Genomic DNA, 19,641 nt, shown 5'->3' with positions numbered 1-19,641 from the left:
TAACTGGTCTATTCTAGTCAACAGACACACTCTAAATCTGCAGAGATGCATGTGCTTAAATTTATGCACTGAGAGTCATCCAGCTGAAGTCGCTCTGACTCCTCACGCTGCATGAAAGCTGTGCGGGAGCATCCTCTTTGCAGGACCAAGGCCTACGTTTGCACCGGCAAATCAAACCGCATTGTAAATCCTATTTATTCTGATTTCTCTAGTTCCTGGCAAGGTCTTGGGACGTTCCAGAGTAGCAAGAGGTGCTGCGCCCAGGCTGATGTGGTGGTGAAGTGTAGAAGGGAAGTGTGATGATGCTCCTGGTTGATGGAGCACCTTGTGTGACCTGCCCTCAGCCAACATGTGGGTCAGGAGATGTGATTTGAACATCACTGTTTCCACAAATCCACCCTTAAGAGAAACCAAGTTATTCACAAAAGAAGCATGTAATCCTTTACTAAAAATCATTACAAATTCATGAAATGCAACTATTTTAGACACAGGGGTTACAGGCTTAGTTATATATTAGTAAGTCATAAGTGTTACTACACAGTTATATTTTACTGAGTAGTTAATTGGAGAATCCCAGCCTGGTTTGTGTTGGAAGGGACCTTAAAACTCATCCAGCTCCAACCCCTGCCGCGGGCAGGGACCCCTTCCACTGGAGCAGCTTGCTCCAAGCCCCTGTGTCCAACCTGGCCTTGAGCACTGCCAGGGATGGGGCAGCCACAGCTTCTCTGGGCACCCTGTGCCAGCGCCTCAGCACCCTCACAGGGAAGAGCTTCTGCCTAAGAGCTCATCTCAGTCTCCCCTCGGGCAGGTTCAAGCCATTCCCCTTGGCCTGTCCCTACAGGCCCTTGTCCCAGGCCCCTCTCCAGGTTCCCTGCAGCCCCTTCAGGCACTGGAGCTGCTCTCAGGTCTCCCCTTCAGTACCCTTCTCTTGTCCAGGCTGCCCCAGCCCAGCTCTCTCAGCCTGGCTCCAGAGCAGAGCTGCTCCAGCCCTTGCAGCATCTCCGTGGCCTCCTCTGGCCTCGCTCCAACCACTCATGTCCAGCTGCAACATTGGCCAAGCCCAGTGAGCTCTGAAATGATTTAGCAGCATGAGGGAGGAACATTATTTTAGCAAGGAATAGAGGAACCCAACTGCAGGGAAAAGGGGTTCCACGTACACCCTGCACCCCAAACACGTGGTTCCCATATTGGAAGGCCTCATAACAAGTACATTTGTTAAAGTTCATTTGATTCCACAAGAAAAAAAAAAAAATGCTTGGTTTCAAATGGTGCCAGTCACTTTTCAGTGCTGCTACTGATAGGATACAATAAATAGAAGAGAGGGAGAGGAGCAGCTTCATTTCACTTTGCTTTGCAAGCATCCCTCATAAACTATATTTTCAGGACTATTTCAGGATTCTTCAGGACTATTCTTCTGCACAGCCACCCCCAGTTATTCCCTAAGGAAGGGTGCCTCAGCCTTCTAAAATACAGGCAGAGAAGGAGGAGATGTGGGGACTCTGCCTTTAGGTAAGAGCCTGAAAGTGGATAAAACCCTGAACTAACCCAGAGGAAAGAGGCCAGGAGAGGGATCCACCTGCCCCGGCAGCAGGACCATCCTCATCCTCCAGCTCTTCTCCTTTTCCCAAGCCCCAGGATGGCTGCTCCCAAGCTCCAGGCAGCCACAACGCCCTGCTCCGAGTACATTTCGCACCAACCAGTGGGATACTGGAGGAGTTAAAGCTCCCTCAAGGTTGGGCAGCAGCTGAACGGAACTTTGAAGACCTGCAGCTTGCAGTTCAAATGCATCCCACCAAGCCTCGCCTGCATCTTCTTTCCTAGCATCTAATTACAAAGGTTTCTTCACCTTTGATGAATGCTCGATCACAATCCAAAGAGTTTGAAGGCAAATCCACATGCCTCAGGATTGTCCTGCTAAACTAAGACGTTCACTCCAGAGCTTTCTTCACAGCCTGTCATTGAATTGCCCTGGCAATGAAATAATCATTTGTGTCTTTGTTTGTATCAGGAAATCAACATAGAGTCACAGAATCATGGGATGGTTTGGGTTGGAAGGGACCTTAAAGCTCCTCCAGCTCCAACCCCTGCCACGGGCAGGGACCCCTTCCACTGGAGCAGCTTGCTCCAAGCCCCTGTGTCCAACCTGGCCTTGAGCACTGCCAGGGATGGGGCAGCCACAGCTTCTCTGGGCACCCTGTGCCAGCGCTTCAGCACCCTCACAGGGAAGAGCTTCTGCCTAAGGGCTCATCTCAATATAATGTAAATCTGATCTCGGCGCTTGCACCATGGTGGTTCCCAGGCTATGTGAGGCTCAGCAGCAGGTGCTCAGAGGAGAAATGATGGATGTGGTTTAAATATCCAGTGAGGCCCCAAAACGTGCTGATAAGAATCAAGATGTTTGGGATCTTCACTGTGTAATTTCAGCCACAAAGCCGAAAGCTAGCTTATTAATTTTGATGGACAACTGATGTGGTTCAAGGGCTTTATTAGACTAGGAAAGGAATGTGCTTTTTCACAGGCTGATTGAGGAGCACGGGATATATATATAATGCAGAAGGCTGATGATTACACAACAAAGAGATGGGATCACCACCTGCCCACATTCTTGCGATAAGCAGATGAAGAATGTCTGTCAAAACATTAATTCCCAAATCTATTGGGGCAGCGTGGAACACACGTACAAATAAATGCACGGGGGAGCGTGCTTGCCTCAGCTCACACTCAGCCCAACATCCGCTGCCATGATCCAGTCGGCACATCCAACCAGGGGCTTGGCAGGGGTGGTATCAACAAGCATGGCTCAATGTGCCCACTGGTCTTTTTTCCATGGCCTCACCGCTGCCGTTCCAAACCCTACATGCATCAAGGAGGATGAAGACGATGGTGATATAACCACGTGAAGCTATCCAGGGGGTGATGCGAATGAGACCCTGGACCCAAGGGCGGCACTGGGTATCTCACGGGTGTCCCCCCTTCTGGTATGACTCTCCATCTTGGATGCCAGCAGGGGAAAAGGGGACTGGAGGGGATAAAGGCTGTGTGTGCTTCCCCCCATCCATCCATCCATCCATCCATCCATCCATCCATCCATCCATCCATCCATCCATCCACGGGCCATCACGGAGTGCAACAGGCTCCGTGCAGCCGCGTCGAGCCCCATTCCCACCAGACAGAGCCTCTTCCCAGTGGGTGTGCCCGGGGCAGGGCTCGGGCTCGGACCCGGTGTCGTGTCCCCCCCACCCCGTCCCTCCTCCTCTTCCTCCTCCTCCTCCGCCGCCGCCCCCCCGCCCCTTCCTCGCTGCGTCTGTTTGTACTTTAGCTGATCCACTAATCCCCCGAGAGAGCCTATTTGTAGTGAAGAGTATCTATAGGGGGCGAGGCTGGTCCATGTGGGTTTGTGTCATTGGTTTGCAAGGAGAGACCCCGCCTATTGCCAAAAAAAAAAAAAAAAGGAAAAAAAATAATAATAATAAAAAAAAAAATTAAAAAATTGAGGAGGAAAAAAAAAATAATAAAAAAAGCAGGGAACGGGAGCCCCTGCCTCCTTTTCCCAGCGTGGCGAGGGGAGCGGCCGCTCCGCCCAGGGCCGCCCGGGCACTTTCTTTCCCCCTTTTTTGGGGGCTTAAAAAAAGAGGGAAAAGAAAAAAAAAAAAAGAAAAAAAAAAGAGGGGGAAAAAGGAAAAAAAAAAAATAAAAAGGAAAGGGAAAAAAGAGGGGGGGAAAAAAAAAAGGGGGGGAAAATCCCACCCCGGAGCCAGCGATCCTCCCCCCCAAGTTGCGCTGAGCATCCCCCCGCTGCTGCTGCTGGGGCCGCGGTGGGGTCCGCTGCCCCCCGGCCGCTCCCGGCGCGGCGGGCGGAGCAGGAGAGCGGGGAAGGAGGGAGAGAGGGGGGGGGGGGGGGGAAGGATTAAGTTGGTTTTTTTCCCCCTGTTGTGTGTGTGCGAGCGGTGGATCCCGGCGGATGCGGGCAGGGATGCGGCGCTGAGGAGCGGGGCGCCGGCCCCGGGAGCAGGTAACGGGGCGGCGGCGGCGGCGACGGGAGGACAAGGGGAAGAGAAGCGAGGACATCTTTGCTTCTTTCCAAATCCATGCTGATGGAGGAGGAGAAGGGAAGGAAGAAAGAGAAGAGGGGTGGGGGGAGGTGAGATGGGGGGGGGGGGGGAAGAGGAAGGGAAGAGGTGGTGGTGGTGGTGGGAGGCGGCCGCGCAAGTTGCGCGGGCGCGGAGCGGCGGGGTGAAGTGGGAAATCTTTTGTTGTGCCGGGCTCCGCATTGTTTACTTAGTACCGAGCGCCGGCGACAACATCTGCCGGGGGGGATTAACGGGGAGGAGGCGGCAGGAAAGTTTGGGCAACGGGAACCCCGCGGGGAGACGCGGCCGGATGCTCCGCGGTCCCCCGGACGCCGCGGATGCGGCGTCCGGGGGACCGCGGAGCATCCGGCCGCTCTCCTCCGAGCTTGTGTTTTCCTTTCGGGGGGGTTTTACTTCTCCTCCCCCCCCCCCCCCATATTAATATCTTTTTTCTTTCCAAAAAAAAAAAACAAACCCAATTTTCCATAAAATATTGTCTATTTTTAAATTTTCTTCTAAAACATTTGTACACATATTATTTTAAATTCCCTTTTATTTGCGCGGCATCGATCCATCCATCGCCTCCCAACTCTCCGCGTTTACCCGGTCGGCAGGGCACTATCCCCCTTGCAGCGCTGGAAACACTGAATTTCCTTAATATTTATTGATTTTATCGATTATTCCCCCACCCCTCCACCCCCTCCACCCCCCCACCCCCCCCCCCATCTGGCTATTTTAAGCCTTCCCTTGGTATCACTAGAAAGCAAAATCAAAGGAGCTGCATTGATGTGTGGGTTTCAGCGTGTTCTGTGGTTCTTCCCCCCCTTAAAAAAATCATATCTCAATTGAAAATATACTTGCTAGACTTGCTGAAAGGGAAAGAACAGCCTTTTGTCCAAGCAAGGACGTGCCCCAAGGTAAATCCTGCCCGGAGCTGAGCTCTTAGTCCTTTCCCGGGTCCCATGGCTGCGTTGGGAGGAGGAAAGCGGGAGATGGAGATCTCAAAGTAGTAGAAGTAATTTCTTCTTTCAGCTCGACTTCTGCCGCTGCCTTTGAATTGCCAGCAATGAATGTACGTAGCTCTAATTGAAGTACTTTAATCATTCACACTTGATTAAGTATACCGTGACCGGAGGAGAGGAGGACGCAGGGCTCCCCAGAACGCCAGGGATGGGATGACATTTTAATCCTGTGTTTTAAAAAACATTAGCGAAGCAGGAAAAACGAGAGCCGGGGACGGTTCGGGATAATGGTCCCTTGTTTCCATACAGATGGTGGCTCAGTGCCGGGGCTGAAATTGCAGCTATGGCAGATATTTAGGGAGGAATGAAAAAAACCGAGGGGAGGAAAAGGCACGTACTTTTCAGTTTGTTTAAGCAGAGCGAAGAAAATAATGCTGGAGGAGATGCCTGGTGACAAAATGCTTTTGTTCCTGTTTCCATCAGTGCGTAAGGGCGCCGACCTGCTTTAGCATTCTTTAAAGGTCTCTTTTCCAAGGAAAATTGAAGACGGTCTCATTATAGGAGAGTGTGTTCGGAATGCCATGAGCCGTTTATGAATTCCGAGGTGGCTGCTGAATTCGCCGACATTTCAATTGCACATCCCTTGGGGGGGGGGGGGGGTGTCCCCCAAAATAATAACAGGAATTGTTTGTGGCGATGTGTTCTGTAATCTGTTATTACCACAAAGCTGATTTGTGCTCCAGCTCCGGAGCCGGCCAAGGGAAAAACTGAATCAAATCTCAGACAAAGATTGGTGTTTCCTTCACCTCGCAAAACTTTGTGCCGCAGGGGCAGCCCCGAGAGCCGATAAACGCGCTTGTTTGGGGGCTGTCAGCTCCCATCAGGGCTTGTCTGGAAAACCTGGTGTTGGCAACGCAGGGAGGTGTTTATAGAAAGGAGCTTTTCTTTTTGGAGGGGTTTGGGAACCCACCTGTAAGTCATTACCAGGGAGCAGGACGGGGTTCGCCTTCATCATTAGTAAACGCGGCACATCTGGGGCTTGTGGGCAGCTGCTTGCTCCATCCCGATCTTCAGCCCTGGGCGACCAAAGGCTCTGTCCCTTTAAAAGTCCTAACCAAGTAGTTCTAAAACCGAACAGAAAAGAGTTCAGAGTGGTGAAACCCTCCTGTGTCCTGAGGCGTGGATTGCAGGAGAGGTCGGCTTCCCGTTTTCCCCCTGGAATTGCAGGCTGAGATGGTCCAGAGTTGATTTATTGTTGACTTTACAGCGTCCACACCGCAGGTGATGTTTTCTCGTGGCTGCTTTCCCCTGGATCTAAGGTAGTTTTTCTCCTAGCCCAGCCTGTGTGGGATCCCTGAGGATCGGCTCAGGAGAACGATCCCTGTGGAGCTCTTACCCACACCTGCTTTTGCGGAGCGAAGTCCTGCCCTTTTCCACTCGTGCTTTTCCTACGTGGAAAATGTCCAAAGGAATTTGTCCCTAAGAAAAGCTGTAGGTTGTCTTTAATGCTGCCGTTCCAGAACAGACTCATCACTGGGGTCCGATGATAATATCCCTTATACCAGGAAAAACATCAGCCTCCAAGTATGAGGTCCCAGGCACGACTTGGAACTCGTGCACTGAAACCTTTGGCCAGGGAGTTTGATTTATTCGTCGGGCTGGCTGCAGTTCAAATAGAACTTCTTCAGTTCAGCTGACTCCAGTGAGAATATGGACAGCAAGGAAAAAGAAACCCCTTAAATCTATGTTTCTCCAGCCTTTTGCAAAAGGTAGGTTAATTTGGGGAGGCCTGGGGGGCTGTTCGCAGCGGTAGGGATTGAAGGTGCCTTCGTGTTTAAGTAGAAGAAAAGGAAAAGCTGCTCTAAGCACAGCACTGGTAAATTGCAAGTGTTTTGTTAAAATGTGGTGGATGATGCTGCTCGTAAAATCTGATAGGTGTCATGTTTACTCCTCACATCAGATCTAGCAAGTACAGCTTTCTGTGCTTTGTATTCCGCTTGTAGTAAGTTAAAGAAGTGGAGAGAGGAGCTGCTGGTGAGGAGCTCTTCAAACGGAGGTGATTACACCTGCAGTAGGACCCCTTACCCCAGCAGTTAAGGATGTTTAGATGAGCCCTTAGGCAGAAGCTCTTCCCTGTGAGGGTGCTGAGGCGCTGGCACAGGGTGCCCAGAGAAGCTGTGGCTGCCCCATCCCTGGCAGTGCTCAAGGCCAGGTTGGACACAGGGGCTTGGAGCAAGCTGCTCCAGTGGAAGGGGTCCCTGCCCGTGGCAGGGGTTGGAGCTGGATGAGCTTTAAGGTCCCTTCCAACCCAGATAGACAGGAGAGATTGGGGCTCACAGACAAATAAGGACCATGCAGTAGGGAGCGCAGGGGGGTTGCTGGGTCCCCTCTTGCAGGGAACACTGAAACTTTAGAAGGGAAGTTTTGGGAAGTTGCTGCTGGTTTTGCTCCGCACTGGGATAACACAAACATTTTAGCCAGGAATTGATGCTTTCCCCACCAGTGTAAGAAAGATACAGCTCTAAAATGGAGTTAGTCACACCCAGGTATGCCTGAGCCAGCTCTCATTCCTTCACCCATGTTCCTGTGGTTTGTTTTTTTGTTCCTTCCATTTTGCCACATGAAATAAACACAAGTTTTAGGTGAAAGGATGAAAAATAGCATGCCCTGGTGAGGGCAAGGGGGCCGAGCCTTCTCTTTGTGCCGTGCGCATCCTCTCCTTCTGCTCAGCCCCATTGTGGTGAGGATACCGGAATCTGGTGCTTTAGAGTGCCAGGACCAGGTAGCACTTGCTGCGAGGTCAGCATCAGGTTTTGTTACCAGAGCACAGAAGAATCAGTTGTTATTCAGTTTGTTCTACAACAAGTGATGATGCTTTAGGAGCCTGCACTCCTCCTGTCTTGCACCGTGATCCCTGGTGATTTCTTTGGAACCCGGCATTGTTTTTACAGGAATAAACACCTGGAGTTTGTAAATTACTTTGTGTTTCTCCTCTCTGAGGTGGTAATGCTGGAGGGATGTCACATTTGGGAACGTGATGGTGAGATTACATCGAGAAAGACGAAGACCTCTTGTTCAGAATGAGGTACTAGACCTGTTGAGAAACAGGAATCCCATTTTGTCACGTTTATCTTCAACGCGAGAGGGGCCTGAGTCCAATTTGCTCCAATCTCTACATTTGACTCCCCGCCTGAACGTGCTGTGTCGAGATGGTGAGATAGTCACAGGCTTTGCGGTTCATTCTGGTCTGTTGGGTTTGTTTTAGCTGGTCTGGTGAGGGGGGGACACGGTGGTGTGCATGGGAAGTTCTTGGTGGTCCTGCTGGCTGAGTTGGTGGTGGTTTTTTGTGCTGTAATGATTTATTAGGGCCTGGGTTATGTGATCCATGGGGTTATTAAAAAGAAATACAGCTGGAATAGTTGGAGGGGAAAAACGTGGGGTGGAACCAGAGTGGTCTGATGGAGAGGTTTGCACCTGCGAGTCCTGAAGCTCAGTGCTGGTGGGATGGAGTTTGCTTTGGCTGGTCTGAGCTCTGTAATTACATGTCCTGCATGAGGAGGGGAAGCACGGTGTTTTCCTTCAAACACTAAAGCTGTGGTGCTGCAGAGGGTGCCCTCAATGGTACACGTCATCACATCAGCTCCGTTCCCATCACTGTCACTCATGGTTTGGGGTGTTTCACATATATATGTTGTCTACGGAGAATTCATGCAGCTCCTTAGGGGTGGACATGCAGCCGCTGTCAGAGCCCTGCAGCAGCCACGGGGAAGGCTTGGAATTGTTCGCGCTGACTTAGGTGGACCCATCAACCCCTCACGGAGGTCATCGGTGCCGCTGCATTGTGGGATTGCCGACTTCAGGAATGTTTAGGGAGTTTTAATCCCATCCTGAAATTCCAGCCAGGAGCAGAGCCTGCCCTGGGGGGTGCTGGAGGCTGGTCTCTGCTCTGTGGTTGTGCCAGGGGACGGCAGCCCCGAGGATGCTATCACATTCCAGGGTCCCCCTGCTCCACAGCCAATGGGAGCTGTGTTCCTTTGCATTGCATGGTTATTTTGGATAATCCAGCCTTGTTTTCCAAATACGTGGTCTTCCAGGTGGATCAGGGTAGGCATCTTGATAGGCTTCTATAAAGTCCCATCTGCTCTGGGACTTACTGACTGTAAAAAGCAAACAAAGCCCAACTTACTCAAATACATCCGCAGTAGATTGTAATTATTAATGACTTGCTCCTCCAGCCTTATCTGGCAGCAATTTCATGTGTTCTTCAAGCCAATAAAAAACAGTGGGCCTGCTGAAAGTAACTGCCCTGCTTCCTTCTGGGCTTCTGCCTGTCCCTCCTGCCAGCAGAAGGGTTTATATGCTTAAAGCAGCCCGCTCAGTCATTGAATGTGGGGCTCTGCTTCACCCCCTTAGGTCCTCTCCCTAATCCCCACCAGCAGTCTGAGCAGCGATAGATGAGGAAGAACCTTTACCACCATGGTGACCAAATCGAGGTTGACCAGATCACACCCACCTTTGGACGCAGTTACCCTGGCTTTTTGCAGAGATGCTGGTAGCAGCCTCTGAGTTGATTTTTCACACCAGAACCGCTGTGGTTGCTCCCATGTCCATTAACTTGTGTAATGTTGTCAAACACTCAGCCACTATTTCTTTACAACGTTGCATACCAATTATTACTTAAATAGACCCTGAAGCACAGCACAGAGGGAGAATGTGTGGATTAGAGACATAATATTTACAAGGAGCCAAGTCTTTAATGAGACCAGGAATAATGCAGATGGATTCTCTGTTGCTAAATATAACAGATATGGCATGGATGCTGCCTATCATTTTTCATAGTGACCCGTTCACTTTGGGAAAAGAGGAGCTTCTACGCTGAGGAAGTTGGCAAAACATTGTAGGATAGTCCAAAATGAGGCTGGCTTTTGGTTGTTATTGTGATAACTATAATGTATGGCTCTGCAAGGTATAAAGGACCCCGGCTGGGAGCGTGGTTGAGCCACTTTGAGATGCTGGTGGGTTTTGGGAAGAGCAGTAGGTGTGCAAGGAGGGCAGGGGCAGCCCCAAAAGAGGTAGAAGGGGATGGAAATCCGTGAGTTTACTCACAGCTGACAGAGTCATGGAGCTGACAGCATCATTGTTAGGGTAGGAAATAATCAAACCCAACAATTAATCACAGGGCTGCCTCCAGCACAGACCGTGGGTGTTGTGCCGTGGGATGCAATGAGCTCTACAGGTCCTCAGCCTGCCCTTGTGGATATTCTGGATTATATTTAGGGAACGTGGTCCCTCCCTTCTCAAAGCACAATTCTCTTTCGGCCCCGCTGGTTTGTCCAGGAGGTTTCCGGGCTTTCCTGTATCTTTTCTCTTACTGCATCCCACATCGCTTATTACATCTGCCTATGTACCTGGCTGAGGCTTCCCCAAGGTGTGAGGTCTCTGTAGCTGCCTTATTCCTGTACAGGTGATTCACTAAAACACTTTGGGCGTGAGGAGCTCTTAGTTTATGTTCCAGATGAAGTTTCCAATTAAAAGTTGGCCTTCTGCAGGCCCCTTGAATAACTGCATCTCAGCTTTCCTCCTTGCTTTTATCAGCATACCCTTTGGTTTTACGACGATACATGTGTGTGGGGAATGGCCTTTGTTCTTGTTAGCTGGAGGGAAAACCCTGTAAATCCCCCTTTAAAAATGTGCTAGGCCAAATACAAGAGTAGTGATACCTGTAGAGCTGCCATAAGGCATTGAGGGTTTTATTAGTTTAATGCTGCAAACCAGGTTCTGTGTGAGAGTGGATGCTGGAAGAAATCAGCAATTTAAGCAAAGTAATTAGGCTAAATTCTAGATGTTACACTCAAAAGTTGTGCAACTTCAGCTTTGCTGTGATTAGTTCTGGATGAAATTCATCTCAATTCAATATACGGGGGAAAACTCCACCTTCTCATTAGCTTTCATGATCTTGCTGTTATCTGGCATTCCATGAGCCCACAGCACAAGCTCCTGAAGGTTTTATGTTTAACACAAAAATGGTGTGGTGCAAGATTTGAGCCTAGAATTAGGGTATCCAGATGTTCAGTATTAGAATCATAGAATAGTTAGGGTTGGAAAGGACCTCAAGATCATCCAGTTCCAACCCCCGCTGCCATAGGCAGGGACACCTCTCACTAAGCCATCCAACACAAGGCTTCATCCAACCTGGCCTTGAACACTGCCAGGGATGGAGCACTCACAACCTCCCTGGGCAACCCATTCCAGTGCCTCACCACCCTCACAGGAAAGAATTTCCTCCTTAGATCCAATCTAAACTTCCCCTGTTTCAGTTTGAACCCATTACCCCTTGTCCTGTCACTACAGTCCCTGACGAAGAGTCCCTCCCCAGCATCCCTATAGGCCCCCTTCAGGTACTGGAAGGCTGCTCTGAGGTCCCCACGCAGCCTTCTCTTCTCCAGGCTGAACAGCCCCAACTTCCTCAGCCTGTCTTCATACGGGAGGTGCTCCAGTCCCCTGATCATCCTCGTGGCCTCCTCTAGATTTGTTCCAACAGTTCCATGAATACCTGCCCGAACTTCAGTTCTTGCCCTCTGCTAATAACAACAGTGTTTCTCAGATGAAATCCCTATTCTACCTGTTTTCCATGCCTAGAAGGACACAGGGGTTTTATGCACTGAAATATTATTCCTAAGAGAAGTGCCAGAATGACATATTTTTCCCATCTGCAATGTCTGAAGAGCAGAAAGCATGTAACTATTATCTGGACAACCAAAGTTACGAGTATTAGAAAGAAGCAGCATAGACAGATTTGGGGAAAGAAAGTGCAGTTTTAGTTTTGTCTGGCCATCAGTTTGACTTTCTTCTTGAATTTGTGCTCTCTCGGAGGTGACCCAACTTCACTAAATCCTAGTTCCAGCCTTGCTCAGAGTATGGAATCTCACTCTTGGTTAGCTCCAGGCACTGAGGTTGTGGCCAGTGATTTTTGTTGTGGTTGTTTCTGAAATGGATTTAATTGAATGATGTATCAGGAGGGAGAATCTGGGCAAGTGGGTCTCTACTTGCACATGTCACCTTCATCCATTGTGCTTCTGGGCTGTTTAAGGTGCTCGACACCGAGGTGGGGTGCACAGCCCTTACGATACAGTCGATGTCTGCACATCCAAGTGTTTGAGAGGGGAATTGAGAGCAGAGAATGGAAATCAGAGCTTGAGGAGGGGGGCAAAGGGATGCAGGGAGAAGCTGCGGCTGGTGATGACGAGAACAGCGAGCAGTTTGTGTAAAATCTTAGAAATACAACCAGGTGACTAGGTGAAGTTAATAGAAAAGACAAAATTATTACGCTTGTTTGGCAGGAAAAGTGATGGTATGTTTAGAGACTGTGGTAGAAGTGAATGTCAAACAGCCGCTGCTTTAGTCAGACCTTTGTACATCAGCCCCGGTGTCTCTCTTTGAAGAGGTTTACAGAGGAACAGACCGCTAATGTGTGTTTTTTACTAAGTCTTGAAATACTGGAGAAGTCCCTGCAAGCTGTAGCAGTGGTCATGGTGTAGTATTATAGGCAAGCAATAAAAGGGGCAGGCTGAGTAACAACAGTCTGAATCATTGGGAGGGGACTTGTTTAATGAAGGGGGGAAGGACGGCGATGCACTCAGCCTCCATCAGCATGAGTTTAGGGGCAGCACATCCTTTAGAACTAGCTTTTCTTTTTACATTTAAAGAGCTCATCGATGGGATTGAAACAGGGAACGGCAGGGATTTTTACGTACTTAAAATTCAGCAAGAGATGCAGCTTGGTACAGCACCACTGTTTTGGTTGGGGATGTGCAAAACTGAGACTCAGCAGTGTCAGCTCTCAAAATACAGTTGTAAAATCAAAACACAGTTGTAAAATCAGACAGAATTTCCACACATCCATTTCTAGCAGCCTCTCTGAGCGCTCGTTTCTGGTCCTTACACCGCTGAATGGGTTTTGTGAGCAGCCCGTGATAAGGCAGAGTCACCATGGCTAAAGCTTGAAATGTCACTAAGATTGGGAGAGTGGTAAACACTGAAAAGGAGTGACCGCTGGTGAAAGCAATTTGTATTGCCTGGATACAAGCAGGTAATACTTCTCAGATGGCCAGCTGTAAATCTCTCTATCTGAGAGCAAACAATGCAGGCCCTACCTCCAGGATGCTGTGTGGAGAAATCATGTCTGTATAGAGGAGCGAGGAGTCACGAGCCAGTGCTGCTAATAAGGTATTATGGTCAAAGGTCTTGTGTGCTCCTTGCCTGAGTTTACAGGTGGCTGCCAAGCTGGAAAAGGGATGTGGCAGCCTACGTGGGCCCAGGGACTGTTGAGGAGGATCTGCAGAGAGCTGCGGGAATGCTGAAGGAATTGGGAAGGGATGCAGCGAAAGGGTCCAGGACCTCCATCCGCTTGACTTACACAGGAGAGTCTTGAAGGTAAATTGATTAAGGCAATTAGTGTTGTCATGGGGTAAATAAATTAAGTCATAGAATCATAAACTGAATAATAAAGAGCACTTGGGTCTAGTAGGGAGAGTTTTAACAAGACCCAGTAGTTGGAAGGTGAAGCCAGGCAAAGGCTGTGGCTGAGGTTCATGTTTTCAGCACTGTTGATGCTGGAAGAGGCTGCCGAAGGTGCCGGTGGTTGCTCCACTTTGGAAACACTGAATTCAGGGATATTTGTTCGCCAGAGTGAGCATCTCTCAAGCAGAGATGTATTTAGGTAAGTTAGTGTGCAGTGTGTCAGGCTGGAAATCATAGTGGTCTCTCCTGACCTCAAAATCCATGGGAGCCCGTCATTTGAATGAGAGTGTCCAGATGCTTGCAGATCCCCCACACCAGCGTTAATGATTTTCATCAAGAGGATGACTTGCAGAGAGGAGACCTGAAGGTGCAGATTGCAAGATGTGACCTTCAGCACTCAGGGAAGATCACAGATCCTTCATTTCCCACCATTTCCCTTGGCGTGTCTGTCACAGGGATGGATTGCGCCTACACCAGGTACTTGGACCTAGGTAGGAGTTAGCAGGGGCCGTGTTGGCCCATCTTATGGCTAATGCCTGGTCAGATGTGAACTAGTTTAGGTATAGGAAGAAAATGAGGATTTCTTTTTTGATTGTTGTGTGCTTTATGTAACTGGGCCGAATTTAGTTAAACTCCAGATTTTGGGACACCAGAAAAAACTCCAGCTTACAGAAAACTTCTCAGTCGAAGAATACAGACAGGAACTCAAACTGATCAAAACAGCTCAAACCCAGGCTGAAAAATCACGTTGCTCAGGTCATGGCTGGAACAACCCAATGCGTTTGTGTGCAAATGCATTTCTATTTTGAAGCAAGAACTTCCAGCTGGATGTTTGTAGATTTACTCTGCTTTTAGGCGAGTTTGCAGATTGGTCTGTCAGTCTCATCCATCATTCATGGATGAGGTTTGTGGGATTGCCGGGCTCTGGTCTGTGTTGTGCCTGAATATAAAGAAGCTGTCGTGGCACGAGTGTTGTTTCAACTCCCCTTTGTGCGTGTCTGTGTATATATATACATATTTACACAGGTATATATCTGCTGAGTTTACACTGGGTTTCTTCAGGTCTAGAAGTTGAATTTCATATAAGCCTACTTGCTTGCATAGAAAAGAGAAAAGCAGCGTAGTAAGACGGGCTCACATGGTAACACAGCTCGGGCTGATGGTATGAGTTAAGGACATTTAGATGTTTGGCTTTGTGTGATTTAGCTTAAACAAACAAACAAATATTTCATTAATCTCATTAGTCAAGCAAATGAAATAAACCTTTAAGGCACTTAAAACATGCTGATGTTAGCTAGCTGTGAAACCAGTGAGACCCATTGCCAGAGAGCACATCTACTCCTGTGCATGAAGTTACGTGTGTAAATGCTTGCAGAAAAGGGAGTTACCCTTGGGATGGTGATGGAGCTGGCATGGCTGGATGTGAATTCACTGGGAACTGCGGATGCAATGGGAATTTTTTTAACTGTCAAGATTTGGCGACACAGGGTGATGGGAAGAAAGATGGGGAGAGACCCTTTTAGTAGGGCCTGTCGCGATGCAACAAGGGGAATGGCTTTAACCTGCCAGAGGGAGACTGAGCTGAGCTCTTAGGCAGAAGCTCTTCCCTGTGAGGGTGCTGAGGCGCTGGCACAGGGTGCCCAGAGAAGCTGTGGCTGCCCCATCCCTGGCAGTGCTCAAGGCCAGGTTGGACACAGGGGCTTGGAGCAAGCTGCTCCGGTGGAAGGTGTCCCTGCCCGTGGCAGGGGTTGGAGCTGGATGAGCTTTAAGGTCTCTTCCAACACAAACCAGGCTGGGATTCTTTGCTTCTAATTGCATTCACCTGCTTGAGGAGAAGTGGTGGCACAAAGGGTGGGGTTTTTTGCTACTGGGTCCGGGTACTGCTCACTGCATTGAAAATGGGCATCTGTGTCTCTTCATTCCTTCTTTATCCTTCCACTATAAAAGATGCGACTGCAAAAGTTCTTGTGGGGAATGTGACAGAAACCCCTAAAGCTGTCATGCAAAGCAATAGATCCCTATGCACCACATCCTACATCGCTCTGGTAGTGTGATGGATGTGACAAACCTAAGCCTGGAGAGAGGTGGTTTTTTAGCATCCTGAGCACTGCACTTCATTTAGAGGAAAACATAATTTTATTAACTGGGACGCATTAGGACAGGCCAGGAATTTTCTGTTGCCTTTCAGTTGCATTTGTTTGGGCTTTGGCTCGCAGAGAACTGACTGAATGATGTGTCATGTTTATGAAATCAAGAGTACCTAGCTATTTTCGTACAGCTCTCTTAATAGAGATTAAACACAAAATAAAGCAGGATGCATCAACAGTGATATTCCCATAAGCAATATTGTAACTTGTATGCAGGGTAATTATATTTTGTACACTTGCCAATTAAGCAGTTACGCTTTAGTGAAAAATTACTTTCAAGAGATGGAAGAAAAGTATCACAGTAAATCAAATAAAATATACATGTGTTGGAGGGTTTGGTGGATGCAGCTGAAATGTTAAAACTTCCTGCTGTGTGCAGGATGCAGTATGTGTAGTGATGCTCTGTGTCCTGCAGTGTTTTGGGCACTGGAAAATAGCAGATAGGGAAAAAAAGGCATAAAAAATATGTTGCCTTCAGGAGTAGCGCTGTGCTACATGAGACCGAGATGCTTGGGCGCTCCTGCTCTCCATCTTTGCTACTACTGGGCTCCTGCCCCTCACCCTGCCTTGCAGTAGATGTGGGTACCAGCTGGGTTGGCACCACCACGTTGGGTCCGTGCACCCCAAAGCCAGAGAAGCCACCTCGCAGCTCTGAGCCACCCCTGCTTCCCTGGCATCTCTTATTTCCCTGTTTTGTTGGCTGGTGTGTTGGAAAAGGGGTGGTGAGACACTGGAATCAGTTGCCCAGGGGGGTTGTGAGTGCTCTATCCCTGACGGTGTTCAAGGCCAGGTTGGATGAAGCCTTGTGTGGGACGGTTTAGTGTGAGGTGTCCCTGCCCATGGCAGGGGGGTTGGAACTGGATGATCTTGAGGTCCTTTCCAACCCAAACTATTCTATGATTCATAAACATCAGTGTTGGGCTCTGGCTGCTTTTCCACTGTTTTCAAACAGTTTGGTTCTTGCAGTTGTGTTTTCACCTGGTGTCAATGGTGTGAGATCATGCTGAGCCCTGCTTGGGATAAAAACCTCGCAACAATTCTTGGCTTTCTGTTCTTCACCCTCATTGATGGCAATGGCAGTAGGGAGATTGAAATGAGCTCTTCGGCAGAAGCTCTTCCCTGTGAGGGTGCTGAGGCGCTGGCACAGGGTGCCCAGAGAAGCTGTGGCTGCCCCATCCCTGGCAGTGCTCAAGGCCAGGTTGGACACAGGGGCTTGGAGCAAGCTGCTCCAGTGGAAGGGGTCCCTGCCCGTGGCAGGGGCTGGAGCTGGGTGAGCTTTAAGGTCCCTTCCAGCACAAACCAGGCTGGGATTCTATGATAATAAAAATACCAAAACCCAAAACACTTCCAAATGGCTCTGATGTCCTTTCCTGAACTCTCTAATACAAAACCAGCCTTGTAAGTTGGATTGAGAAGGAATCCAAGCTCCCCAGGTGTTTGCTTTGAAGGTGTGGCTGCATTTGTGAGGCACAAGGCTGGAGAGCCATGGTGCTACCAGAGCTGTGGGAGCCAGAGCTCCCATCAACACATTGGGCTTAGGAGCCTGCAGCCTTTGGAGCAAAATAATTTGTTATCTAAACTGCTAATGTTTTCAATGTTCATGTCTGAGTGTGTCTGGCATGGTTTATTGTTGCAGTGTTACAGATCTACATGCTTTCAATGATTTACAGAAGGTGTTTGCATGGAAAAAGCTTGTGAGGAGAGTTTAGTTTGAAGATGACAAAATAAAACAGTGTAATAAAAAACCTTCAACTGTGATGTACAGTGGAGCTCCCAGCTGCCCTCTGTCTCTCTTTTCCTGGCCACTGCCCCCTTCCCATTGTGCTCGCTTCTGCCTTTCCCCGCTTCGCTCTGAGTAGGATGAGGATGCTCTTGGGCAGGCTGTGATTCCATGCCCTATCTCCACTCCGTTTCCATGCCCAGTCCCGATGCCGGTGATGAGCCTCTTACCTCTTTGCTTCTGCTGCTGTCACTTTGAAGGCTGCAGGGTTGGTTTTGTTCCCCTCAAGTCCTCTGTGCGGTTGGTTCCTCAGGAGCCTGGCAGCCGAGGGGAGTTTATTTCTGTTGGGTTATTTTTAGCCTGATGCTTCTGGCCCTGCTGTTGATGCTGGCGGCCACTCTGCAATGCAATGGCGTGGAGCCGTGTAACACGGCGAGTCCCTGTCTGTGGGTTCCGTTCTCTGGGACACAAACAGCAAACTTTGTGGAGTCTAAATCAGATTTGGCATCACTTCTTTTCCACCACCCTATCAGGAGCCTGCCTTCTGCTCAAGATGCAGGACTTTGGTCGACTTGCAGAGTTTCTATGTCACGCATCGGCTTTGTCAATGCTTTATAACCTTTCCTCCCCTTTCTCCTACCAGCCTGAGCCTCTCTGCTAGTTTTAATTTAAGAAGAAATAAGCCAAGGTATGCTCGGAGTAGAAGGAGATGATTATCACAATGGAATAATTACGTTTTGCTACTTGATTTGATTTGTTAGCTGGAAGATTAGTCTGAAGGCAGAGAAGTAAATGAACGCATTGTTGACTGCAGGAAGTTATTTATGAGTTTTTACTTCTGTTTAAAGGAATTCCCCCTGTGACTTAAGTAGCAGTGCAATTTATGGCCTTTCACATGGGGTAGCTGAATAAATAAATACAATAAAGGCAGGAAGAATAAAAAGAAATGGTACCGGGTTTTGGGGGTGTAAAGTTTCTGCTGTGGAATGCAGGAAGCTATAGCTTTCAAACCCCAACCAGACGCATCAACAAAAATAACGCCCATGTTCCATGATCCCAATGTGGTTTGACTTATTCATGGTATGGCAGGAGAGATGCTTACATACTCACACCCTCTGTATGGGCTTTGTCTTGTGTTTCTATAATTTTTCCCCAACTATCTTCATGCAATATTCCTTCCGTGGCTGTTTATCCTATTCCTTATTCCATAAATCAAGCAAATAGCATGATTCAGGGGGGAGAAACGATGTCTGTGCTGGACATCTAACACTGGGAGCTGCTGGTACTTTTTGGTGTGATGGCTCTGTGGCAGATGGAGGTGGAGGAGGACATGGGTCTGCTGGACATGGGTTAGGAAGCACTCAAGAAGTGATGAGGATGCTTGGACATGGGACAGGTTTGGACAGAGCTGTGGAGGGGACTTTGAAGCCATAGAAAGCTCCTGTGTGGAAACATAATTGAGAAGCCAATCTTAGTAGAGTTAATGTGTCTTCTGCTGCTGTCATAGATGGCATGATGTTGCCATGGCCCTCCTGTGGGCCAGCCTCCTGAGATGTGTCTGTGTGCTGTGGTTGCCCACCGGCAGAGCAGAGCCTTGCAGAAGCAGGCTCTCAGCACCAACCTGGTCTGTTAAACCTTGTCACTGCATACTCGCTGTGTTGATGCCGTGTCCTGGGTCAGCAGGATGCAGTAAAGTGGAAACAACGGCAAACCTCCTGCTCTGGCTCTGGGAAACGTCGGTGACGAGTGCGCTGATTCTGTCAGAGGAAATCAGGGATGCTCCCGCGCCTTGCAGCGCCGACGGAGCCAGACTCTGCTCTTTGCACGCTGCTGGACTGATGCTGATTTACACCAGATGCTGATGTGGTCCAAAATTGTGCTTCAGAGTAGCTGGGACGTGGATCAGACTCGCTGTGCTTTCAGGAAGCCCATTGGGCACATTGCTTACCTTTTCCAGGTGGCCTGTCCCGGTGTTGGCAGGGAAAATGTCAGCAGGAAAGCAGTATGCTGACGTCTCCCAAGGATTCATATCATGAGTACAAGCCTCAGGGTTTGAAGGTGTTCTCTTCAAAGGAGAAGCTGAGATAGTCCCATTTACATCTTGGGTGTTTGGTTGCTCCTGCATTTGTGTATTACCATGTATCCATGTATAAAAGCAACTGGGTACACAGAAAAAGCAGAGGCAAGATACAAAATTCCTTGCTATCCCCACACTGTCTTGG

General features: G+C 49.0%; 1 protein-coding gene across 1 annotated transcript in view; it reads left to right on the top strand.

The window, feature by feature from the left end:
* Positions 1-3,938: 3,938 nt before the first annotated feature.
* The window catches only part of CTBP2 (C-terminal binding protein 2), a 145,133-nt gene continuing 129,430 nt past the window's right edge, over positions 3,939-19,641 (top strand). Inside the window, exon 1 of the mRNA XM_065672450.1 lies at positions 3,939-4,012. The gene's annotated coding sequence lies outside the window, so the exon portion shown is untranslated. The remainder of the gene's footprint in view (positions 4,013-19,641) is intronic.

The sequence above is a fragment of the Lathamus discolor genome, chromosome 3, assembly GCF_037157495.1.
Source record: "Lathamus discolor isolate bLatDis1 chromosome 3, bLatDis1.hap1, whole genome shotgun sequence".
Classification (NCBI taxonomy): domain Eukaryota; kingdom Metazoa; phylum Chordata; class Aves; order Psittaciformes; family Psittacidae; genus Lathamus; species Lathamus discolor.
The sequence above is the reverse complement of the archived record's forward strand: the minus strand, read 5'-3'. Positions and strand labels throughout refer to the sequence as shown.